The sequence below is a fragment of the Canis lupus genome, chromosome 5 (genome assembly GCF_011100685.1).
Source record: "Canis lupus familiaris isolate Mischka breed German Shepherd chromosome 5, alternate assembly UU_Cfam_GSD_1.0, whole genome shotgun sequence".
NCBI classification, from domain to species: domain Eukaryota; kingdom Metazoa; phylum Chordata; class Mammalia; order Carnivora; family Canidae; genus Canis; species Canis lupus.
In genome coordinates, this window is record NC_049226.1 from 9,329,980 (window position 1) to 9,356,482 (window position 26,503).

General features: G+C 47.2%; 1 protein-coding gene across 12 annotated transcripts in view; it reads right to left on the reverse strand.

Moving 5' to 3' along the window:
* PKNOX2 (PBX/knotted 1 homeobox 2) overlaps positions 1 to 26,503 on the reverse strand; it is a 310,043-nt gene that overhangs the window by 257,188 nt on the left and 26,352 nt on the right. For 5 of the 12 annotated variants that reach the window (XM_038535744.1, XM_038535751.1, XM_038535748.1 and 2 more), the window contains exon 1: positions 1,525 to 1,654. The gene's annotated coding sequence lies outside the window, so the exon portion shown is untranslated. Of the gene's footprint in view, positions 1 to 1,524; positions 1,657 to 17,204; positions 17,307 to 26,503 lie in introns of those variants that run through there. The other 7 variants (XM_038535753.1, XM_038535755.1, XM_038535745.1 and 4 more) reach the window with 3 other exon arrangements.

Sequence of the window (26,503 nt, forward strand, 5' to 3'; positions counted from 1 at the left end):
ACCGGGTCCTGCGCGCCTCAGGTCCTCGGCTCCAGACCCGCTCCCCGGGAGCAGCAGCAGACCTTCGGGGCTCGCCTGCCACGGCCCCGGGGCAACTACTTTCATCGCCTGCCTACACGCCTTTCCACCCACGGAGCGAGGGGACCCGCTCGCGCGACCCTCCCCAAATTCCGATGGCCTCGATCCCAGGGCAAAATACTAGGGACGCCACCCGTCGCGCCGGGTGCAGCCTCAGGTGCAAGCTCGGGCCCCCAGCTCCGACCTGAGCCCGCTGCTCGGGCCGGGGTGTAGACTCAGCAGCCCTTCAGTCCCGCTTCTGCACAGCCTGACTCCTGCCACCCGAAGTCCGGCGTGGCCCTGAGTCCGGGCTGCTGCGCCCCAGCGCCCCCCGCCCCCCGCCGTTCCCAGCCCGGTCCCCGGCGCTCGGGAACCTCGGCTCCCTCGCCCCGAGCCCCGAAGGACCGCCCGCTTCCCTCGTCGCCGCCCCGGGCTCGGGAGTCCGCACAGCCCCGCTCGCCCAACCCCAAAGAAACGCAAACTTTGCGCGGCCGACTCGGGACTCCGCTCCAGCCCCTCAGCGCCCGGCTCTTGGGCGCTTCCCGTCCCCCCTTTTGCGAACTCGCGTCCCAGTTCTCGAGCCAGGAGGGCTCCCTCCTCCCCGACCTCGCCCTGGGCCCCGGCGCCTCCCCGACCTCGCCGCAGACCCCGCGGAGCCGCTGGTCCTGGGGCGAGGCCCCCAGCCCCGTCCCCACCGGCCCGCCCGCACAGCCCGCTCGGCCCGGCTCCCCGCGCGGGGAGGGACGCGGCCGCGGCTCCTGCGCTCCGGCCGCCCGCAGGCAGCTCCGGGCCGGGGGCGCCGAGCGAGCGCCGGCCCAGAGCGCGCCCGGGGCCGGCCCCCGGTTCCCACCGCGCCCGCGGGCCGCCCGGCCCGGCCCCGGCGGCTGCACCCGGGCTCCGGCCCGCGCCGGTCCCTACTCCCGGGCCCCCCGGCTCTCCCCGCCCGCGCGCTACGGCGTCTCGGGCCGCGGACAATGCGCGCCCGGCCGCGGGCCCAAGCGGGGCGAGGCGAGGCGAGGCGAGGCGAGGCGGCGGCGGCGGCGGCGGCGGCGGCGGGGGCGGCGGGGGCGGCGGGGGCGGCGGCGGGGCTGCGCGCGGGCCGGGCCGGGGCTCGGGCCGGGGCTCGGGCGGGCCGCGCCGCTCCGGCCGCCTCCTTCCCGGGCCTCGGCGCCGCTCGCGCTGCTCCGCTCCGCGCTCTCCCGGCGCTTCCCCAGCTTCTCTGCACGCTCCCGCCGTCCCTCTCTGCTCGCTGCCTCCCTCCTCCCTGCTGCCTCCCTCTCTCCTCCCTGCTGCCTCCCTCTCTCCCTCTCTCCTCCTTGCCCTGTCGCAATGAATAATACTCTGGCTTGGGGACTGGAATAAAACACACGCGCTCTGAGGCAGCCGCCCGCAGCAGCAGCAGCCGCCGCCGCGCCGCCGCCGCCGCCTGCAAAAGCGTCTCTGACATGGAAATGAATGACAGCTTACCTGATGCCAATCTTCATCAGACTGACACCGGCGTGACAACACAGCCTATACTTCCCAGCACTGCTCGGGACGTCAGCGGCACAGGGACCCGCCCCCCGGAGCCCCCCCTCCTCACACACCTCCCCTCGCCCCACTCCCGCTCGCTCCCCACCCCCCGCGCCCCCACCCACTCCGGCCCGGCGCTCCCAGGCCCGCGCCGCAGCTGGAGTGTCTCCCTCTGCTGGAGGCTTCCCGGAGACGGCGGCGCGGGCCCGCTCCTGCCGGCGGGAGGCGGAGCGGCGCTGCGGAGGCGGCCGCGGACGGCGAGCCCGCCGCTGACCCGGGCGCGCCGAGGCCCCCTCGGAACCGGGCCGCGCCCCCCACCCCCACCCCCACCCCCACCCCCACCCCGCCCCGCGCCCTCCGCAGACACGGCCTCCTGGGCTCCGCGGCTGGGAGGCGGAGGGGCTTTCCGTGCACCCCGAGACAACTCCCCCGAAATCAGGAAACTTAGAGCTGGCGAGGAGGGAGCCTCCCCTCCACCACCACTCCTTCCCCCCACCCCCCACCCTATTCCTGCCTGATGGCCTCATTTTTATGATTGCATTTGAATAATTCTCATTACCCTGGCCCCAGAAAAGGTGCTCGGATGACACTCTGGTTAGTTATTCCTATTCTCAAGAGCTTTTTCTGCTGTGGGCTTCCCGGGGCGTTCGGCTCACCGAGGGGGAGACTGTAATGGGGTGGGGCAGAGGGAGAGATAAAAGGGTGTAGAGGCTTTGTCAGTAAATCACCTCTTTGCAAATGCCTGGCAAGCCTATTCTAAGCCACTGCTATTTTCATTCTAAAAAGTACCGGAGTTCTGGGGGTCCGGGTGGTGTAATATAAAGGGAGCGACCAGCTGGGCTGTTTCAGCCTGGGCCTGCTAGGGTGGCTTCCATCCACTTCAAGGAAGAAATCCGAATTGGCGCGCGGCCCTCTAAGAAGGCCAGTGCAAGGATTTATGGTCATACGTGTATGTGCTTTCTTTCATTCCGCAAAGATTACAGTCCTACTAAGTGCCAGGCGTAGGCACCCAGCCACCTACAGATGCAGGACTTAGCACATGGCCCTCTGCATAAAGGGGCCCCCTTGACATTTGCTCCTTGCTGCCCTTAGAGGAGCTGGTTCAGCCACAGTCAGGCAGCGATTGATCCTCTGACCCCAGAGCAGGCAGGGGGCCTGGATAAAGCCTAGACAAAGACAGTGATGTAAGCAAGGGAAGCAGAAAGTGAAACCCAAGCAGGCCAGGTTTTCAGTAAAGAATCTGACCCAAGAAGTTGAAGGCTGCCCCATCAGTCTTTGCAGGCCTCTGGGTCACTCCTCATCTGCCTCCATCGTGGGCAAGGACGAGAGCTATTAGCGTTCCATGGCTCGGAAGAGGCAGTTGAGACCTGTTCTGCCTCATGTCCCAGATACACTAAATACTGCTTGTCCAGGTCTTCCCAGTCCCTCCCCAAATTCAACCTCCAAAGTTGCTTGTGGAAGAAAGTCTTCACCCAGAGCCCCCTTTATGGATGGAGTTGAATCCTCTCACCTTCACGTAGAACCTCCAAAGACTTCACTAGGTGGATTTATGTCACCCCAGCCTCTGATCTGTGGTCAGAGACTCTGGCTGCTGACAGCATAATCGCTATTATATATTATACATTGTATAATAATATAATAATAATGAATGCACTTGCCCTTTTTATGTAGTACAGAAGCAGCCAGATTCTCCAACCCAGAGGCTGGAGGTCAGGCTGCCATAAACTCTCAGAGGGAAGCCCTCTTCAGATATGGGAGGGGGAGGGGAGATCCATTTGCCCCCGCCCGGCCCGGGGCCCCTGGAGGGAAGGCTTTCTCTCTTTCTCAGGGCTCACAGTGAGTTGCTGTAGCCTGTAGAGTCAGAGGGGAGAATCAGGCTGAATGTAAATACTTAACCCCATCAGAGAGGTGTCAGTGAGCCATAAATAGTACTGCAGGCAACAGCCATGCATCACTGATTCACACTTGTCACACCCCTCATTTTCTGAGATCTAGTTCTGTGCCCAACTCTTTCTTGATACAGGAGATCTATTGCCATGAGCTGTTAATTTTTGGAGACTTTTAAAGTACCGTGATTTCTACTAATACCCTTTTGATGCCTTAAACTGCACATTGTAATTTAAAATAAATGTACTTGCTTTAACTACATTTGTAATTTGCAAAAGCTTAAAAAATGATTACCTAAATGTAACCATCCCTCCAAAATCATTCAAAGCAAATATTTGTCCTGTACCCACTGGAAGGAAGCTCAGCTGTGTGCACAAGCTAAGGAGAAAGAGCAGAAGCAAAGAAATTCAAGTTACAGTTCCTGTCCTCAAGGAGCTTTCATTCTAGTTGAAGAAGGCAGAGCACCACTATATAAAGCATTAAACGATAATAATATAAGAATCCAACAGACAAACACAAGCTAGTAAATATCTACTGAACACATGAATTGCCAATATGTCAAATTCCAGGAGTTCCATATCTAAATGTTGGCTCTGTCAGCGAGCAGAGAAGGGACAGAGTGGAAATTAAATCTGTAGAATTCACTTTACATACTCTACAGTCTCTCCCAAATCACCCTTCTGAGGATGAAGAAGAGGATGGAGCGGGGCACACATGTCATGTAAGTCACTAACACATCAACATTATGACCAAACAGGAGTCCCTACCCATCCAGCCATCACAAACACCGGAGTTCCTACGGTATGGTTCTGGGCCTTTTTCTCACTCTTGTCTGCACGTGATTCGTCTTTAGGATAAGCAATTCACACCAGCCCAGATTGTCTCCTATGAGCTGTGGATATGTATAATCAATGGCCTGAGTCCTGTCATTATCAGCCTGTGAATAAAATTTAAGCTTATCTGTATGCATCTGCTCAGGCCACCATAACAAAGTACCACAGGGCCAGCGGCCCAAACAACACTTATTTTTCCATAGTTCTGGAGACTGGGAGTCCAAGATCAAGGTACCAGCAGGATTGGTTCCTGGTGAGACCTCTCTTCCTGGCGTACAGATGGCACCTTCTTGCTATGTCCTTACATGGCCTTCCTCTGTGTGCACCAGAGGGAGAGAGAGATTTCTGATGTCTTTCTCTTCTTATAAGCACACCATTCGTATTGGATTAGAGAACCCCTTCTTAGGACTTGTGTTACCTCCTTAAAGCCCCTATCTCCAAATACAGTCACACTGGGAGTTAGAGCTTCACCACAGTTGAAGCTCTAACTGTGTGAACTTAGGGGAGGACATAATTCAGTTCAGTCCGTAACACTGTCCACATACCAGTTCTCTCTATTCTCAATTATTTTTTTTGATGAATCTCAATTGTGAGTTCTTTAAGGATGGGGACGATAACTACTTCATCTTAGAATCCTTAGAACCTTGATAAAGTGCTTAGTCCTGAAAACATTAAAGAAATACTTATCAAATTGAATTGGATGGAATTTATTTCTCCATCATTGCCCCAGCCCAGCTGAGGGACTTACCACCAGTCACCTGGAATATGAATATTTTGATGATTTCCTAATTGCTCTAATGCCACCAATATCCCCAATATCAACTTCCTACATGCTATCACCAGAGTGTTCTTCCTAAAACAATTTTTCCCCTCAGGAAACCACTGTCTATAAGATTTAGCCTCAAATGTTTATTGGACTTTATGATAAAAAGAAGGGACTTGAAAGCCACCCTCCTTAGCATGGCATTCAAATTTTACTTCCTCATCTGGCCCTGGTCTACCTTTCAGTTAATCTCCTGCATCCCCACCTACGCCTCCCCATCACCACCTTCCATGGTTCCCAGTGTTAGCCCACGGACTTCCTGCATAGGTTCCTTGTGGAACTTCTTTATAGTTCTGGGTTCCTGGTTGAATCCTGGAGAAAGTTCATCTGGATAAGGGCCTAGGAATCTGTTTTAAAAGCTGCTGCATGAGGAGAATGAGAAGACAAGCTGCAGAATGGGAAAAAATACTTGTAAAAGACACATCTGATAAAGGCCTGTTATCCAAGAAATATAGAGAACACTTAAAATTCAACATTAAATAAATGAACAACCCAATAAAAACAGGGAAAAGATCTGAACAGACAACTCACCAAAGATATAGAGATGGCAAGTAAGTATATGAAGAGATGCTCAGCATTATTTGTCATTAGGGAATTGCAAATTGAAACAATAAGGTATCACTAACACCTATTAGAATGACCAACATCCAAAACTCCAACAACACCAAATGTTGATGAAGATGTGGAGCAACAGGATGTCTCATTCATTGCTGGTGGGAAGACAAAATGATACGGCTACTTTGGAAGACACTGTAGCAGTTACTTAAAAAACTTAATATACTCTTACCATATGATCCAGCAATTGTACTCCTTGGTATTTACCCAAATTTAAAACTCATGTCCACATAAAAACCTGCACACAGATGCTTAGAGCAGCTTTATTCATAATTACCAAATCTTGGAAGCAACCAAGATATCCTTCAGTAGGTGAATGGGATAAATAAACAACGGTACATCCAGACAATGGAATATTATTTAGCACTAAAAAGAAATGAGCTACAAACTATGAGAAGACATAGTAGAACTTTATTTATTTTTTTTCATAGTGGAACTTTAAATGTATATCACTCAGTGAAAGAAGCCAATCTGAAAAGGCTGTATAATGTATGACCAACTATGTGACATTCCACAAAAAGCAAAACTACAGAAATAGTAAAAGGATCAGTGGCTGCCATGGTCGTGGGGCAGGGGAGGGGTAAAATGGCAGAGCACAGCAGGTTTTTAGGGCAGCAAGGTACTCTGTATGATACTATAATGGTGGATATGTGTCCTTAGACATTTGTCCAAATCCGCAGGATATACAGCGCCAAGAGTGAACTGTCCTGTAAACTGTGAACTATGGGTAATGATGTGCCGATAAAGGCTTGTCCACTATAACAAATATTCCACACTGGTGGGGTATGTTGATGGTAGTGGGAGAGGCTGTGGATGGTGGTGGGGAACGGGGGACAGGAAGTACAAAGGAAATCTCTGTAATTTCTGCTAACTTTGCTGTGAACCAAATATCACTCTAAAAAATAAAGTTTATTAATAAAAAAAAGAAAAGAAAAACCCACTTCTAGCCAGCCCTGGTGAAGCCAGGATAATCAGGGCCCTTTCGGCCCTCCCTGCACTTGCTCACGCTTTTCTCTCAGTCTTGACTTTTAATTCCCCCTTCCCCCTACCCACCAAAATCCCATGTGCTGTTAAGACTTAGCTGAAATACCATCTCTTTTCAAAACCTCCTTGCCCCTACCGCCCCCACCCCACCTCTAGCAGAGAACACCAGCTTTGGAGTCACATGGACCTGGCTCCAATCTTCACCCTGTCACAAGATAGGCACATATCTGGGAAGTCACAGATACTCTCCAAGTCTCGGCTTCTGCCTTTATGAAATGAGGATGATAATAGTATCCAGCTCATGAGCCCATGGAGATTAGATAAAATAATGAAGGCAGAGCTCAGCACAGTCCCTGGCACATGGGAGGCTCTCTAACAAATGGAGCCATTAGATTTAATAGCCCTTACCCAGGGCCTCCGCAGTACTTGCCTGCGCCTTTATTATAGTGCTTATTTAATTGGCCTGAGGAAGGGAGATATTGTGTACTGAGAATGCTGTGACAGGCTCTGAGGGCTGGAAACACAGATAATGGGAGCAATGAAAGAGAGGAAGGGGGTGCTTACTCTTCTCCTAAGGCCTCCTTTCTGACCCTGAAACCAGGTGGGGCTGGGGTACTGGGGCGGGGGCAGGGCCAAGTGAGGAAGATTCTGTTCCTGATGAAATGCATCAGGGCACACCCCTTAGAGCCGGGCTGGGGGGATCTGCACATTGCAAAAATGCATCTCCTAAAAGGTGGGGCTGCAGGATTCCGCTCTGAGCTGGAAGTTGGGATGTCTAGGCTCCTTGCCCATATCTGATTCACTTTTTTGACCCTGAGAAAGCCTCTCTCTCTACTCCCCCATTTCACTCCCATCCTCTGGAGCATGGGGGGATGCCACCTGTCTTCTGGGCACATGATAGACAATTAATTGGGTCGTGTCTCTAATCGGCTTCTCTAATATAGGAGCAATACGGTCCCCAAAGCCTTTCAAAAAAAACTTCATCTTTCTTCTGGTAGTGATGTACATATTGGAAGTTTCTTCAAGCATTGGCTGCCTCACTCTCTCTCTCTCTCTCTCTCTCTCTCTCTCTCTCTTTCAAGGTTGCTACCCAGCCCTAACTCCAGATGAGAGGCTCTGTGGGAAGCAGGAAGGGAAAGAGAAGAGTTTTAAGTGATTTTGCAGCTCTTTCCAGTTTCTAGCAAGAGGTGGGCAGTATCACAGCCAGTTTGACGAAACTGAGAAAGAGGAATACTGAGAAAGAGAATATTTAGACTGTAAAATGCTATGCTGATTTCCAAAAAGAGCCACTTGTGGGAAATGGCATCCCAAGAGTTTGGCCACAAAAATTTGAGAAGGAAGGTACAAACCTGTGCCGTCCAACACACAGTGGCCACTAGCCACGAGCAGCTACTAAGCACTTGAAATGCAGCTGATCCAAACTGAGATGTGTAATCATGGATTTAGAAGACTTAGTATAAAAAAAAGAATGTAAAATAGTTCATTAATAATTATTTTATATGTATTAGATGTTGAATTGATAATCTTTTGGACACCTTGAATTAAATTAAAATAGGCTATTAAAAATCTTTTCACCTATTTCTTTTACCTTTTTTTAGTGTGATTGTCAAAAAAATTGTAACTTAATATATGACTTGCATTGTTGTTATTGAAGCCTCTCCTCTGGGCTTCATTTTTATCTTGATAAAAACTATGCTTGGATGCTGAAATTTTTACCATTTATCATGTAACACTCTGGCTCACCAGTTCTTCCAACTACTCTGCTTCCCAGCACCACCACATGGGATCAGCTTAGGGGTGACAGAGTGAGGGGAGGACAGCAGGACAGTCAGTGCCTCTTCCCTCAGACTGCAGAAGTTGCAAGAACCACCCCTCCTCCACTCACAGGGTTATGTGGAGTTTTGAAATGTCTACTCTCTCCAAAACAAAGACCTCTTCTCCTTGAAGACCTGTACTGAACCCTCGTCCCCCATCTCCTTCAGCCACCTCATCACCTTCAGAGTTCTCATGCCTGCTATCACCATGCTTGGCTCTATTTCCCTTGGCTCTATTCCCATTCTCACCTCCTCACCATTACCTCCTCACGGAATTGCCCGGCCTTCTGCTCATACCCTGGACCATCTCCTCCCTGTCTCCAGGGATGAACTCTAAGAGCATTTGTTGCCTCTGATGCTGCGTCCAACTTCTAAGCTTCCCTGAGCTGAGGATTTTGCATGGCCACGCTCTCAACTTCATTCTGGCAGCCAGACCTACAGCAGCCAGGCTGCTGGGCTCAGAGAACTGAGCAACAACCCTGGAAAGGGGTGAGGCCTCATTGTGTGAAGAGGCCAGTCCTGTCTTACCATGTTGCAGGGGGAGGGTGAGAAAAGAGTGACCAAATGAAGGAACAAGATACTCAACTTAGCCAGCACAGGGAGCATGGTTAGCCTAGCAAGGAAGATTAAAACAAAGAAGCAACAATAATAACAGCTAATATGTATTGATGATTTGCTCAGTGCCAGACTCCGAGCTAAGTGCTCAAGATGCCCTGCCTAATCACATTCCCATGGTGTCCCCATGAGGCTGAGATAAGGGGAGTAACTTGTCACCAAGTAACAAGTGTGTGGACTCAGGCAGGCTGCCTCCAGGACCCATACTTGGAACTACTTGGAACCACTATGCTGCACTACTTCCTCATAAACATCAACATTCACATCTTCATTCATTTGTTCATTCTCTGATTCACTCATTCAGGATGCATACACAGATAGCCTCTAAAAGATGTTCCAGCTCATGGACTTCTATTCAGCATGTAGGCTGGCCAGGCACCTGCTAGGCCCTTGGGCTATAACGATGAGGAAAGCACAATCCCTGAACTCAGAGATCGCAGGTTTTCAGCAACCAAGGGAGGTGTAGGAAAGTCTAATTCTGTCTTCAGATCACACTGTTTTACAGGCAGAGAAACTGAGACTGGACAGGAGGGGGAAGGATAGGGTCAAGCTCAAATGTCTCCTGCCATAATGGGGCAAGGAAGAGTCAGCTTGCATTGTCTAACCAAACCAGGGTTTGTCATCCAGCTCCACCCTTCCCTGGAGGTTTTACAAACACACTGTGTCACTTCTTGGCTACAGGTCCTCTTGACAGACTCAGCATGTCTTCTTCTGCCTGCGTCCCCATTGGCTGCTATCACAATGCATAGTGGGAGTGTCAATACTCAAGTCAAAACTCATCCATTCCAGAAACTCTGCTTAATTCAGGACACTCATGTCCTGTATCCTTCTGAATTTGTGGGCTCACATTTCCACTATAGTAGTATGCACTTGAATGCTACTTTGCACATGTTCTTAAATTTCAAATATGTATGCATTAGCTCCCCAACTAGATTTTGAGCTTCTTAAAGGCAAAGACTACTTGTTGTGGTTGTCTTTTATATATATCTTACCTTTCCAATCTCCAAGCATTTGGAAGCAACCTCAGAGTATGTGAATTGCCTAATAAATACTGATGATCGACTGTGCACGGACATAACTTTGTGTGTCTGTCTGTCTGAATCAGTATGTATAGCAGGGATGTTTGTGTGTACAAGTATCAGTGTAAGTATGTGTGGATGAATTCTCCAGCTATTGCAGTCATGGAAGCTTAGACACACAGCAGCACAATCCGTCAGTTTCCAGACGTTATCTCTCATGATAATTTCCTGCCAAATCTTTGAGTTGCAATTAAGAAAGTAGATAATTTGAAACATTTTCCTCTGCATGTTGAGATGGATTATAATCCTAATTTGATAAAGACTCTTAATGACTCATTAGCCACCCTTGGCTTCTCCTCAGGTCATCCAACTTCCCAGGCACAGGGAGGCAGCAATGCTCAGGCCATTACATGTTATTGCTTCAGCAGCACTAAAACCAAGACACAACAAAGCCACAATAGCACACCACAGCGCCACAGCCCTTGAATTCTCTTTTCTTCAGCTCCTAGATTTGGGCGTTGGATTTTCTTTTCCTGGCGTTGAACAAAGCCTCTAATTTCTTGATAACCAAAATGTTTTCCCTGGGGTCTTTGTACACTGCCCAAGGTGGCATGTACAATGTACTGTAGCCTTCCCTCTGCATAATGACAGAGGAAGACTGTTCTCAAATCTCCAGCCTCTAACCCCATAATAATTTGTTTCCTAGGAAGTGATTCCCCAAGTCCAAAGCGTAGGATTCCTGGGAGCAAGGACTATTTCAGGTTGTTTACAGATGATAACCACATAAAAGCCCCCTTTCTACTTTGGCTGACCAGGGATCAGAAAGCACCAAAGGCCTTTTGGGAGGTTACCCCACCCATTTATTTCCTTCTCTCCTGGCAGAGTGACACCTCTTCCAGCCAAGGTGTAAATAATTAAATTCTTCACAGGACCATGGTTTCTTCCCTTGGGTTGCCCAGTCTAGAATTGAAGAACCCTGACTCTCAGAAAGTTCTTCCTCATACATGGACTCATGTGGATATGTATGCAGCATACATGGACACACACACGTCACAGATGTTCCTGTAGGATGCACATCCACACAACCACAGCAGCACAGAGACAGCATGGATATGTGTGCAAGGACTTTAAACGGCCCTTGATCCTGAGATCTGATAGGAGAGTAAGGAGGAGAGGGAGGCTTAGTCAACCAGCAAACATCTTTGTTGCATGCCTACTACGTGCCAGGCACTGTGCTAGGGAACAATGTGGCCAAAGAGAATGGAGACGCTGGGGGTGATCAAACAAAGTCAGACCAGTGGTTGCTGCCCTCAGATTTGTAGCAGGTGGGGGTGGCATCTGTAGTCCCCATCAGACTTCTGAGCTCAAATTCCCTTCCCATCCCTCCCCCATGTGTGTTCTTACTCCTGTCCCCACTCTACTCTATCCCTGATGTCTACAGGGTAGGCTTGGGTGAGATAAAAAGCTTCCACTCCCCCATCCCTCTCCCCCCTTGCACATTTGATCAATGTGACAAATGCTTTCTGGGCAGGACCCCTGAGGCTGTCTTTGCTGCCACCCACCCCTCCTTCCTTCCCAATGAGTCCAGGGAGATCTGAGCAGAGGGGTGATGGATAGCCCTGTCTTATTGTTCCAGACTCCAAATCCAACAGGGGCCTGGGAGAGCTGTATAAATCAGAGCTTGGGCTGGGCTCTCACCAGCGTGAGGGCTCAACAAGAGGAATGGAAGGCGAGGGACCATAAAACTGTCTGTGGGCTAAGTCGTTTCATTTCAAGTCAGGGCCAGGGAGAGAAAATGTTTGGTTCTTGGGAGACAGACTCATTTGAAGAGGATGGATAAGCTGGTGGAGGTCTGCATGTCTGCATGCTCAGAGAGAGGGAGGCTGAGGGAGACCAGTCCCACAGGAGGGGGTACTAGACAAGTTGTCCCTCACCTCTGGTGATTTTGGAAGCTTGTTAGGTAAATGGCAGAGTTTGTTAACATTCGCACCATCCAAGAGGGTGGGTATACTCATGTCCCAAACTTTGATGTGGTTTGGGAAAATTGATCTCTAGTGAAAAGAGAAGATTTTCGTCCCAGATAGCTAATAATTTTCCCTTCTTTGAGGAAGGAACAGATGGGGGTTAAAAAGAAAAAAAAAAAAAAAAAAGGCAATGCTGGATATTAGCTCTAACTGTGATGAAACCAGGATCAGAGAGCCAGGAGTCATTACCATTTCATTTACTGAAACCTTATGGAAGAGCTAGTGTGTGTCAGGCACTGTGCTAGGTGGCGGGGGCACAGAACCACGGGGGCCTGTTCTCAAGGAGCTCCCAGTCTAGTGGGAGAGACAGAGAGGCAGTCTTGTAAATCAATGGCATGTCGTTCAGTATCCTTTGTCACAGCACTTGTGGTAAATTGCTGCATTTATTGATTTGCCTGTAATTCTCCCCTCATTAGACTGGAAGCTCCTTGAAAGGAGAAAGGGAAGGAACCAACATTTGAGTGTCAATTATAAGCTCTCATTAGGCATTTTAGAGTCATTGCATATCCACCATAACTCTTTACGATATATTTTATTATCCTCATTTTACAGATAAGAAGATTGAGGCTCAGAAAGGTTAATTCACTTGCCCAAGGCCAGAGGTAGTATGTGGTATGTGGGAGAGCTGGGACTCAACTCAAGTTAGTACGTCCCCACACAATGCTCACAGGCTCTCATACTGCACCTTCATCTCCTGAAGCTGTAGCCAACTCAGGAAGCTGTTGACTATATACAGGAGGGAGGGGCACAGAGCTGCATGTGGCTAATCTGGGTGGGAGGGTCAGGAAGACTTTGCAGAGGAAGGGATTACTGAACAGTTCTAAAGAACAAATACAATTTGCCAAAATGACAAGAGATGAAAGTCAATGTAAGTGGAAACCACATGTGCAAAAATGATGTGGAGGCATGAAATGGCGTCATGTGTACTGGCCATCTACTCAAGGGCTCCCTGCCTCACCCATGACCTCCTTTCCCCTTCCCGTTTCAGGCCTAAGAAACAAGAGCTCATCAGTGACCCAATGGGGCATCTGTACTACGTGGTGCAGTGTGTTTCTTTTGCTGTTATTGTCGTTACCTTTCCTGGGACTAGATTTTGAGATCCAGGGAGGATCCAGTCTACTTTACTCATAAGCATAATTCCAATATCTAGAATGGTGCCTGACTAATTTTGGAATGAGTGACAGAAGAGGACGACAAAAAGGGGATGTTTTCTACATCTCTGCCTTTCCATGAGGCTGGTATAATTGGGCCAGACTAGGAGTCCCTCCTGTTTGGGGTGACGGAAAACAATTTTAAGGCCAGATAGGCACTGAGATAGGATGAAAGGAGGTAAGGCCCAGGGTCCTTGAGCAGTTGGCAAAGGCAAGCCTTGCCTTCTATCTTCCTTGCTTCCTCCCCTCTAGAGTTCAGGAGCCAAATTTAGGATGTAGACTTAGAGAAAGGGGGCCACAGAACTGACCTTGGACCTGCCCCTAATCTTCAGCTCATGCTAACAAGACGAGTCTTTGTGGGACAGAAGCTTGAGGAACACCAATATTTAAGGAGTATCACAAAGCAGAGGAGCCTACAAGGGAAACCGAGGAGAGCCCAGGGAGCCATAAAACCCAAAATGACACCCAGTTACCCACCCATCTTCTTCTACAGCTTAGTGGCTATCACCCCACAGAAGTCTGTGGATCACTTGTGCAACTTCTAGAAATGACAGAGGTATTAACTAAGGACAAGAATGAAAGAAACAAAACAGTGGGTTAAAGAGTTTCACGGTTTGTAAGCAAAACAAAGAGGGAAGAGTGGTACTGACTCAACAGAAAGAGGATATCACAAGCCAAGGGCCTGTAGTAGGGGCTGATCTACTCTGCAGAGCCCTGAAACATTCAGCCTTCAGAGGCACTAAGTCCCATGGCCCTGAGGCCAGATACCTGGCAGGAGAGGGGGCATTGGTGGGAAGTCTGTTTATAAGAGGGGTCCCTACCCCCATAGACAGACAGCCAAATTTCTCTGTCCTTCAGTAAATGAGACTTTTTTTTCTTTGGAGGAACTAAATAAGAACCATACTGGACTTGGGAACACCAAGTATGGTGGTGAATTAAGGGGAGATCTGCATGCTGAACTGTGTGACTATTAGTCCTTTCTCTGGCCTTGTTGGCAACTTCCCATGACCGCCAACAAGTAGACTGGAAGATTCTTCTTTGAAAACTGAATAACTCCAGGGAGAACTCCAGTTACTGTTATTTGAAGTTCCCTCAATAAAAAGACTCATTTTCCATCTGAGCACCCTATCTGAAGCCCACTAGTTAACAAACTCTGCCATTTACCTAACAAGCTTCCAAAATCAACTTTCAGTGTCTCTTTCTTAAATATAAATAAGCAGTCAAGAATCAGCAGATACTTACAGAAAGACTCAAGCTTGATAAAGGGAGACTGAAAAAAACCAGATAAAAAAGAGATCTGAGGTGATAGAGATTTTGCAAGGAGGAATAAAAAAGTTCAAAAAAAGCAATAACATCAATTCAAGAAGGTAAGAGCTTGCATCTATAAAGCAAGGAGAGATTACAATTAAAAAGGAAAAAAATAAATGAAAAAAGCCTCTCTGAAATTAAAAATATAATTACAACTTTTTTTCAAAAACTCATAAGATTTAGAAGACAAAGTTGAGGAAGATTTCCAAGAGGGAAACAAAAGGGAGAGAGAGATGAATAACAGAAGAGAAATAAAGGACATTAATCTCCTCATTAGCCCACCACAAAGACTAAAATGAAAAAAAGAGATCTGGGATCCCTGGGTGGCTCAGCGGTTTAGCGCCTGCCTTTGGCTGGGGCACGATCCTGAAGTCCCAGAATCAATTCCCACGTCAGGCTCCCGCATGGAGCCTGCTTCTCCCTCCTCCTGTGTCTCTGCCTCTCTCTCTCTCTCTCTCTCTCTCTCTCTGTCTATCATAAATAAATAAATAAATCTTTAAAAAAAGAAAAAAAGAGACCTATCAAAGCCTACCACCATCATCATTGTGATTTTATAAGACTGACGTGCTGCCCACTGCACTAAGGTAGCCAGTTTTTGTGATTTTGAATCATGAGGGATAAATAAAAGTTCCTACAATCTTCTAAGGAGAAAAAGAACCAGGCAAAAGAAACAAGAATAAGAATATTAAACTTCTCCAAAAGCAGCATCAGATGTTAAAAGATAACAGAGAAAGGTCTTCTAAATTCTGAAAGAAAATTCTTTTTAGTCTAGAATTCTACACACAAATAAATTATCAATCACACATCAGAGTAGTATATATTTTCAGGTAGTCAGTATCTCAAGACAATTACCTCTAAAGTACTCATTCTTAAGAAGTTATTGGAGAGAGGTGCCAGGCTGGCTCAGTGAGTACAGCATGTGACTCTTGATCTTGGGGTTGTTAAGTTCGAGTCCCATATTAGGTGTAGAGATTACTTAAAAATAAAATCTTTTAAAAAAGAGAAGAGAATGGAATTTAGCAATTTAGTTTGATGATAATGTAATAGTGAAGACAGCTAATTCAGGAAATAGGGGCTCCAACATAAGAAGGCGATAAAGGAAATATTCAAAATGATGGTAAAAGGAAGCCTCAGAATAACAGTTATGCAATATTCCAATTCTAAGAGCAACCAATCCAGATCGGAGCAGAGAAACAGGAGGTTCTTGGAGGGACAACTGTAAAGGGGAAAAATGGAACAAATGGGCTTGAATGTATGCAACATGGTATTAACAAGTATGCAGTGGAATTGTTGAACCATTTGAAAAAAATTATAAGTACATTTAAGCATAAGGTCAATTAAAAATGAGGCAACTATTAATTCCAAGAGGAACAAAGAATTGTACAAAAGAGAACACACGATCACAGTGTGCTACTTGACTCAGGAGTAAATAATATTTGTGTAGTCATGAGTACATAAACACTAAATATCAACGTAACAAAAAAAGGTTTATGTTGGAGTGGTAGAAGGAGGGGAAGTGCAGGGATGGCATTGGAGGGTAAAGGGTGGGAGAAACTAAGGTCTCATCTACCATGGTAGAGAGTCAATATACAATTTCTAAAATTGGCAAATCAAAAGATAGCAGTATAAGCATAGCATTTTAAAATATGGCAACACTTACAAATGAGAAATAAGCTGAAAGAGTTGAGGTTGACTGACTTGAGGAGCGGGACTTGGGAATGTGAAGGGCTGAGGCAAGGCAACTGCTGATTTCCAAATTGTGTATAAGCGTTCTTTGATTAAATTGAAAATTAAACTTTTTTTAAAAAGATTTTATTTATTTATTCATGAGACACAGAGAGAGAGAGAGAGGGAGGGAGGGAGGGAAGGAAAAGCAGGCTTCATGCAGGGAGCCTGATGCGGGACTTGATCCCTGGTCTCCAGGATCACACCCTGGACCAAAGGCAACCACTAAACCACCAAGCTACCCAGGGATCCCCGAAAATTAAACTTTTGAGAGTCTCTCTGGCTCACATACAGTCTAGCTTAGCTTCTTATGATAAAACATCAGATGATAATTTGGGGCCAAAGTTCTGGCTGAAATAAAGGATGCATTTTTATGTGTGTATCTGCATATATCCCTTGGAGAACTGACATGGTAGTGGGTGGTCAATAGGCTTCAAAGATTAAGAAATCTGATCCTGACCTATGGTTGTGGACATCACAGGCAATTTTCAAACATATCATATTTCATGTTTGACTGAGCATGCTGGTCTCTCTGATTACAATAAACAAACTTCCCAAGCCCCTAACAAGGTGAACGTCTCTTCAACCTTTAAAACTCTCCTAAGCTATCATCAATTCTAGAAAGTCCTTCCTGATGCCTCCTCTCTGAAGAGTTACTTGTTCCCTCTTTCAGCCTACTTCTGAATCATCTGTGTCTACGTCCAGCAAAGCATCCCAAACCCCGTGATTCAGTTAGAAGTAAGCTGTCTCTCCAGCTACTCTATGATTCTGTCTATAGTCTGCAGTTTGTGCTAGTTATGCTGCAGGATAAACAACCACAAAATCTCAGTCACTCACCACACAACGGTTTATCTCTCATCATGTTATATGTTGGCTGTGGCTCTGGCTCCACTTCATATCATCTCTTTATGTGGGTCTTATTCTGGACAGGCCATTCTCCTGGCAGAGAGAAAACAGAAAATGTCTATGGGACCACAAAATGTTCCTGAAAGCCTTTGCTCAAAAGTAACCTATCACTTCTGCTTAATTTTTATTGGCCAAACCAAGTCACATGACAAAGTCTGATGTCAATGGCACAGATAAGCATAATTCCATCGCAGGGAGGGGCAGCAAATAATTGGGTGCAATAATACCATCTACCACAATCTCCTCTTTGTTGGAGTCCACATCTTATTTTTTGTATCCTGGGCCTAGCACAATGCTTGGCACCAAGTAGTATTCAGGGCATCTTCATTGACTTAAACTGAATTGTCAAATAATAACTTAGCCTAGTATTACATCCTGAGAACAGAAGGAGATTTGGAAAGGGCTTAATATAGAGCTAGGAGGGTATCAACAACAAGTTCATGGTATGTGGAACAGCACCCTAGACTTGGGTGTCAGTTCAGACTCTAAAAGTCATTACACCTCTCTGGGCTCATCTTTAAAATGAAGGAGATGAAGGAGAGGATCTCTAGGATCCTTTCCAGTCCTAACTTTTCAGGAGTCTGTCAGAGAACACCTCCACCTGAGTTCCTTCCTATCTGCTTGCCAATCTGCCAAGTTCTAGTAGTTATGTTAGTCAGTTCTACAACTGAGAAGAAAATAAGCCCTAAAGTCACGTCACACGCTAAAATGAATTTCTAAACACTGAAAATTCAATGATAACAATAAGACAAAATAAAACTGTACTTCAAAAATGAATCTGTTTTCAACAAAAATGTTAAGTGGCAAATGTTTTCTTTTAAACAAACCATTTTCTGTTTTGAGCACATTGTTTTAGACAGAGGGATATCCATTACATGAAAGTTACTTATCACGACATTGCAGAGGGGTGATTACACATCTGAATGTACCCACACTGAGTTCTGGTTCACAAATGGAAATCATAACGTAAGTAGAAACTGCCTTGTACATAGTGAGAGTTTGGTGTTTGTTGAATGAATAAATATATGTCTTGGTTTGACTTCTTGGGCACTGAAGCTAACATTACCAATCCAATGTAGCTCTATTCAACTGTATCTGGACCTGGTCTTGATTATGCTTTAAAGCTTTTAGCAAAAAAAAAAAAAAAAAAATCTAAAAAGGTTTGAGAAATCCTGTAGCTGATGGGCTGACATACTAAGAGAATTATTTAACAGATCTTGGGACCTCAGCCCTGTGTTCTCAACAGCAGAAGGCAAACGTTGTGATGACCCTGTTTGATTAAAGAATTTGTACTTTTAAGTTTCCACCCATAAATCAGGGATGCCAATACAGGTATCCATCACCACCAGATAATAACAGCATGTGCATATCATTTACTGTATTCTGATTTCTTTACATATGTTAACTTATCACAGCAACCATAGGAAATGGGTTCTGTTATCATCGTCATTTTACTGATGGGGGAATCAAGGCACAGAAGGGTTAATTAACCTGTCCAGGGTCACACACTGGGCTAGACTTTGAACTCAGGACATCAGGCTCTAGAGTCTTCTAAAGTCCTCTCTACATTATATTGTCTGAGGGGGCAGCAGGCTACCAAGTGGGTTGGATTCATTCTTGGATATAGATATAGCCTGAAATCATAAGCATATCATCAGCCCCTCATCTATAAAGATCCTTCCCACCTGTCCCCACAGCAGCCCGGGAGACTATGGCTTCCACCTTCTAATCATGGGTGCCATGAGGAAAGTGAGTGTGACTGGCTCCCTCAAATACCAGAAAGGATAATTTTTCAGGTGTATATCATTGATCCTTAGCCATCTCCAAATTTCTGGATTCCATGCCCCCTTGCCTAGATGAATATAAGGAAAGGTAACCTCTCCCCGGTACAGCGAGGTCCACTTTATAGTGGTCCGAGCACAGCAATCACCACATCAGGCTCTTTCCTGTAAAAAGCAATCAATACTGTCCCATCCCACATCCTCACCCTTTCCTGCTCCTTGGTCTATAACTGCTATTGATTACATCAGAGCTGGGAAGCAAATGCCAAGATGTATCAATCAATCACCAAGGTACCAAAGAGACTTTATTAAAACCATTACACCTTCTTCTGTTTTCCTGCCCACCCCAGTTTCCTCAGCCCAGTGGCCATTTCTTTTGGAATGTTTCCAAGAACTTTGCAGACATGATCTGATGGCTGGTGGAATTTCCTCTATTTGGGGAAAATTTAGACCCAGAGAAGGCGCAAGAACAAGTCCCATGGTGAGAAGATGGAAACCAGGTGTGTGAAAATATGTGCATGTGTCTGTGGAGTATATATATATGAAAATGTGCATGTACATATGTTTGTTTAAAGAAAAATCTAGAACTTAGTCACATTTCAGAAACATTTTGTAATTATCGCTGAAATTTTTACAAATCAATTCCTTCTGGTCGCTTAATGTCCTTCACTAAGTGGTTTAATTGTGAAATTTCACTTTATAATTGGGTTCATTTTAATGCAGAAAAAGGTAGATTTGCATAAGCAAATGACAAACAGTTAACAAAATCCATTAGCAGAGACACAGGAATCCAAAGAGCCACACACCCTGGGTTGTCAGTTTAGAATCAAAACCTGTGGTAAGAAAGTCCCTGGCCAAACTCAGATCAAGTTCTGCTGCCCCTAACCAAACAGAGGGAAGGAGGAAAAGCATTTCAAATGCTTTAACATATTACTAAAACAATAGGAAGCCTGCCAATGTGGCAGAAGAGACAAAGTAAAGGAGGATTTCTGTTTGTCAATGAAAGACCAAAGACCATTTCTTTGAAACTCCAGTCAAGGATTTAAAAAGAATCACCAGTTTTTCGTAGCCCTTTGACAATTCTTTTTCCAAGTGAAAAGGGTACTGGACTCAAAACAGAAGGGAGTGTGGAGAATCTGACTTCTAGTCCTCATCTTCTTGCTGAGGTCTCAACTAGACCATACCTGAAAGCCTATGTTTCTTCTTTCTTCTTCTTCTTCTCCTTCTTCTCCTCCTCTCCTCCTCTTCTTTTCTTCTCCTTCTTTTTAAGATTTTATTTATTTGAGAGAGAGCATAAGTGGGCAGAAGGACAGAGGAAAAGGGAGAAACAGACTTCTCATTGAGCAGGGGCTCCATCCCAGGACTCTGGAATCATGACCTGAACTGAAGGCAGATGCTTAACTGACTGAGCCACCCAGGTGCTCCTGAATGTCTATGTTTCAAAGCTCCTACTGTCATTACCAGTAATTGGTGAATTCTTTCATTCGTTCACACTCAACAAATATTCATTGAGTGCTTGCTATGAATAGGTCCTATAGACATTACAGAGGCTCACAAGGACATGGGGTGAGGGCTAAGCTAAGAAATATATAAATAAACAGTAGATAAGGCACTGTCCTCATGGAACTCACAGTCTAATTGAGTGTTATGGATTGAATTGTGTCCCCTTAAAGTTTATAGTTTGATAGAACTGGCATCCTTCTAAGAAGAGAAAGAGACACCAGATCTCTCTGTCTTTTTCTTTTCTCCATGCACACACAGAGAGGAGGCCCTGTGAGAATGCTGTGAGAAAGTAGCCATCTGCAAGCCAGGAAGAGACACTGCACCAGAAATCAACCCTACCAACACCTTGACCTTGGACTTGCTAGTGTTCAGAACTATAAGAAAATGAAGTTCTGTTGTTTAAGTCACCTAGTCTGTGGTATTTTCTTAGAGCAGCTGGAGCAGACTACTACATAGCACAAAGGCACGATGCTATGGAGCACAGGTTGGGGTGCCTTGCCCCATCTAGGGGATGAGGAAGGCTTCCCAGAGGATCTGACACCTAAAAGGCCAAGAGAACTGGCAGGGGAAAGGCAGAGGTGGAGGGGGGTTTCCAGGACAGGATACTCACATGCCGAAGACCTGCAGGTAAGGGGAGTTCAGTTCATTTGGGGGAGCCAGACGCATTTCCTTATGGATGGAGCCTGAAGTGTCAGAGGAAGAGTAGAGCTAGGGCTGAGGACATAAGGGGAGCCAGGTCCAGGAGGTTTCATAAGCAAACATGTCCCTGAAGATCTTGAAGGCCAAGGAGCTGCTATACCTTTTGAAACTTTGGGTTCACCCTTTGATACTTCCGATTCTGCTGAAAAAAATGCCAGCTTGGGTTCCGCAGACACGGAGTAGTCTGCTTTTCCACCTCCCTAACCAGTCAAGTGCTTCTTTGTATGTTTGTGTATGTCCCTTGTGGAAATGCTTTACTTTTTCATCCCTACGTTTCCTCCTTGCCTTTTGAAGCATCTTCTTCGGGTGCTTGCCTTCAGCTCTGCAAAATTCCTTTGCTTTTTGTTCATAATTGGTAGTGCTTGTTGAGTCAGTTAACGCCAACCATGTACCAGGCACTGTTTTTTAAGGGCTTTCAGTGTATCAGCTTTGCAATGCTCAGAGCAACCTTATGAAGTAGATTCTGTTAACTCCAGTTTATGTAAAAGGAAACTGAGCCCAGAGAGATTAAGACATTTGCCCAGGGCCACTCAGCTAAATGAAAAAGCCAGGATTAAAAACCAGAGCAGTCTAGCTTGGGTGTTCATATTTTTAACTACTACTATGCTATATTGTCTAGGGGGAGAGGGGAACAGATGGAGAAACCGGGGCCAGTTAGATTGCCATGACTAGGTGAGTGAAGTGCTTGGAGCTCTTTCTGATTCTGGAACCTATGCTCTTAAACTCTTGAGGGGATGGAGAAGCAGCAGCTGGCTTGGAGAGGGACTCGGGAAGTAGGCTAGATAGAACTATCGTGGAGTAGTTGAAGAACAAGGGAGAGAGATGAGAGAAGCAAAAAGTTGGGGTCACACTCAGGTTTCTAGGCAAATGGTACAACCAAACCTTTGTCATTTTGTGCCACTTTATTCCTTGTTTACTCATTATCTCAGTCATTGGACAAATGCTTATTCAGAACTTATTCTGTTTCAGACACTGGGCTGGAAAAGAGGTGCTGGTAAGTCCTGAGAATGACCATGAGCCTCACCAGCGCCTTCCCTGTACCTACTTTTCTGGAGCTCAAGGACTTTACATTTGAGGGGATGGGGTTGATATATAAATAAATACAACAAATTATTATGGTGCTCAAAATGAGCAATATATATATATATATATATATTCCCATCTATCTATAAAGTCATAAAAGGAGGACTTCCTATCTCTGCCTAAAACAGGCAGGTGAGGCATCACTTGGAAGAAGGTGTCTATTTGAGCCAGTCATGAAGGATAATGGGAATATCCTAGGAGAGTAGCTGGGTTCCTTGGAGTTTCCCTGGAAAATATATCACAGATCCTCAAATTCCGGAACACAGAGTCATAGAATTAGATAATATTTACTGAAAGGAGCCTTAAGGTCATCTGGTCCCACCACTTCATTCACAGGTTGCAAGCTGAGTGGGGCCAGGCCAGCCAAGCTGAGGCAGTGAGGCAAACCATAAGGGAGCATTTCCTCTCAAGGCCCAGGGATTATCACCCAGCCCCAGCCCCAGCCCTGAAACTGAGGCCTGGCTTTACTGGGGTTCCAACAACCAGTCAACCACCAACGGTACCTTGCAAGAACCCATGGCCACCTCCGCCCCAGTTTTCTGGGCTTTGCGATTCGTGGGTTGTGGAGAGAAAGGCAAATGGAAAACAGGATGGAGAGGAGTCAAGAAAGTCACCGCGGTTTCTGGTTTGTGTAAGGACTCTAAATCTCCACCTCCACCACCCTCCAGCCCCCTCAAGTTCCCAGCTTCTCCTCCCCCAAGTCTTATGTTTATAATATAAATAATAGTGAAAGGGAATATAAGGGAAGGGAGAAGAAGTGTGTGGGAAATACCAGAAAGGGAGACAGAACATGAAGACTCCTAACTCTGGGAAAGGAACTAGGGGTGATGGAAGGGGAGGAGGGCGGGGGGTGGGGGTGAGTGGGTGACGGGCACTGAGTGGGGCACTTGACGGGATGAGCACTGGGTGTTATTCTGTAAGTTGGCAAATTGAACACCAATAAAAAATAAATTTATTATTTAAAAAAAAGAAATAAGGAAGTCCTCCTCGTGGTGTCCTTCCCCCTCATCCCTCTGCTGCCCGCTCTTCCAGCGCCACACCTCCCCAACAGTAATTTCAGCTTCGGCTTCTCTGCCGCGGGCACCTGCAAACGTCCACCGCGGAGGCCACAGGGCTGCAGTTCGACAATCTGCCGGCAGGGGGCAGGCCTGCCGCGAGTCCCGATCCTGCCCGGGCCTCCCAGCCCCCAGCCCAGTCACAACTCCTTAGAGATGCAAATTGAGAAGCAGCCTTCCTAACCCGAGAGGGCTGCTAATTCTCGGACGAGTATGCAGATTTCCATCCTGCCTTTGCCTGGGTTTATTTGTTTTACTTTGCAATAAATTTAATACAGACTCCCTGAAGCAGAGAGGCAGATGGACTATAAACTCTGCATTTTGAGCAGCCTTAGTTACTAGGTTAGTGTGGTTTTTTGATCCCTACTTAAATTATATCTATGAAATTTGACATGGATTTGGGTCTGGGGTTTGCTGGCTCCTTGGTGCTCTGGAGCTGCTTCTAGGGAATTTACAAGGGTTGATTTGATTATTGGGACTTTAATTTCTCGCAGAGGCTAACGAGCAGGCTGGGAAGCCTGGCTGGGGCCTAACAGGAAGATGGGAAAGTGAGAAGTTGGGCTGCTACCTGCCCCACTTGTAGGCGGGGTCAGTATTGTTTTCCCACGCCCCTGGCAGGGCCCTAAGTCAGACACACCAGGGACGGCCAGCAGGAAGCCTGTGCTGCCCAGTGCCTGCTCTGGGGTGGGGTGGGGAGGGCGTCGTGCAGCAGAAAGTGCCCGCAAGAAGCTCAGAGTCCAAGAAAAAAAATCAGACACACATGTGGGGCAGACATAACTAAAACATCTATAAAGAAGCATTAAAAAGACCAGTACAAATTGGCGTTGTCTAACAATGTGAATTGGATATGAGAGGACATGGTAGAGGGGAGAAAACTGCCAGTCACCCCTCCTATGAACACCTTTTGCCTCACACTACAATGTGCAGCCCTCTCACCTTCCCTGCTCCCTTTCACAGACCAGTAACAAAAAGAAGGCGTCAAGGAGCTAGGATTGTGACGTGCTGGGTTCTCGGCCCAGCTTCGCGGGGTGCCTCTTTGTTCACATGTTGAGTGATACGTTTAATTTCTCTGAAACTCAGTTTCCCTGTCTGTAAAATTGGAGTCACCTGATTATCATGAGGGCCGAGCAAGATGATTTGGGTAAGAATGCGTGTGTACACAGCAAAGGACAGGACCATGCGTGTAAGGAACTGATGCCCTTTGACAGCTGTGAGGTGATCACTGTTGGAAGCAGGAAGACCTTGGGGCAGAGGGAGGTTGTGAAGGAAATTTCAGCAAGACCCTCCACTGTCCTATATCTGTGCCTCAAACCTGTCTGGGAGACCGATGCACATGGGAGGAGCTCGGCCCCGAAGTGCAGACAAGGTGTGCTGGCCAGCTCTCTAACCTGGTCCTGGCTCACTTGCCTGAGAAACCTGCCTGCCAGCAGACACTGACCAGGGCACCTGGGAAGTTCCCATAGCAGCAGATTCCAGGGACTGTTGTGCAGACCTCGGAGGGCCTGGGCCATGCTGGCAGTGGGAGATGGGCAGGGAGGTGGGACTGCAGCCTCAACTCGCTCCAAGGGAAATCCCAGAGCATAGTCAGAGCCCTGAGACAGAGAAACCAGGGGCCCTCTCCCTCGGCCTCCCTTCTCTGCACCTCGACATCCTTCAGCCAGAGGCTGGAGCAGGAAAGGGACCTTGAGGGGGCACTAGGAAGAATGTGTTGAAATAGCTGAGAAAAGCCAAGGTTTGGGAGTCACTGAAGTAAAGGGGCAAAAGGAAGAAAGAGGGCAGATAAAGAAGAAAAGGAAGAAGCCAAGGACATGCTGGTATTTGTTCCTTCCACGTAGGGAAGAATCACCAGGAGAAGGGAAAAGAAGTAAGAGAAGCAGAGTAGAACCAGAGAAAGGAAACAGCCAGGTTTCCCATGAGGAGGGGGTGGGGGGCAGGGGAGGTGGAGGCTGAGAGGAAATGGAAATGAGGGGCTTGGTCACCATGGAGAGAGAAGCTGGAAGCTTGGCAGCAGTTTGTCTATTAAGAGGAAAGGAGGGGAATCAAAGAAGCTGTGGGTGTGTCTACACACACAACCGAATTGGAAAATAACTAGCTGAATTCAGCCCAAAGGAGGGCATGGAGGGGGAAGGGGATGGAAAAGCTGGCTAAATTCTCTCCAAAACAACAAAACTCCCCACCCCCTCCCACTTCTCCAACCTACCTGCCCCACCTCTCGCCCCAATAATGCACTGAATCAAAACTATTAGCGTCAAGATTTTGTTAAATGAAATTTGACTTCCCATCCCCCACCCAGACACAGTCCATGATCTGTGTTGTGCAAGGGAAAGGGAACCTAAATCTTGCAGCAGAGACAGAGGTGCCACCAGCAGGTGGCAAGGAGGGGCAGGGTGCATGCCAGTCAGGCACCGTGGTCTCATAGAACCGCTTGAGGCAGGACAAAGAAATCCAGCAAGTAGGTACCACAAAGCCAAGAGGATGACCACACAAACTCTCCAGAGTCGTGGCCTCTCCTGCCCTGAGACCCATGGCCAACATTTTGTCTGACCCTGTGCTTCACAAGAGCCCACGCTGGCTCTCCTCCAGGTGTACCCTCCCTGGGGGCACAGGGCAGGAGCCTTGCTCCCCATTCTCAGTCACATTCCAGGTACCCAGGCCAGGCATGGGTGGCTGTTTGGGCAAGGATGGGAGTGGAGTGGGGGGTACACTCCCACACAGAGGGTGTGGACAGAGCTTGGGAGTGGGAACACCAGCCCCAAGGCTCCTCACAGTGCAGAACAGTGCCCATGACAGGAATGGGGCGTGGATGCTTGGCCAGGGCCTTCACGTGCACCCTTGCCTTAGCCAGGGAACGTTAGCAGCTGTCCTGAGCAGAGGAGAGCCAGGTGTCACAGCTGGAGGTCAGGATGCTGAAAAAAGTAAGGAATCCAAGATTGCTATAGGTTAGAAACTCAAAGGGCAAAGGGAGCAAGAGGGACGGTCATACCCTAGGCATGTGTGGCCAAGGAGAATGGGGATAAAGAACCATAGTATACCTCCTGTAATATTTAGTACATACTCATACAAAAAAATCATTGTTTATATGAAATTCAAAGTTGGCTGGTTGTCCTGT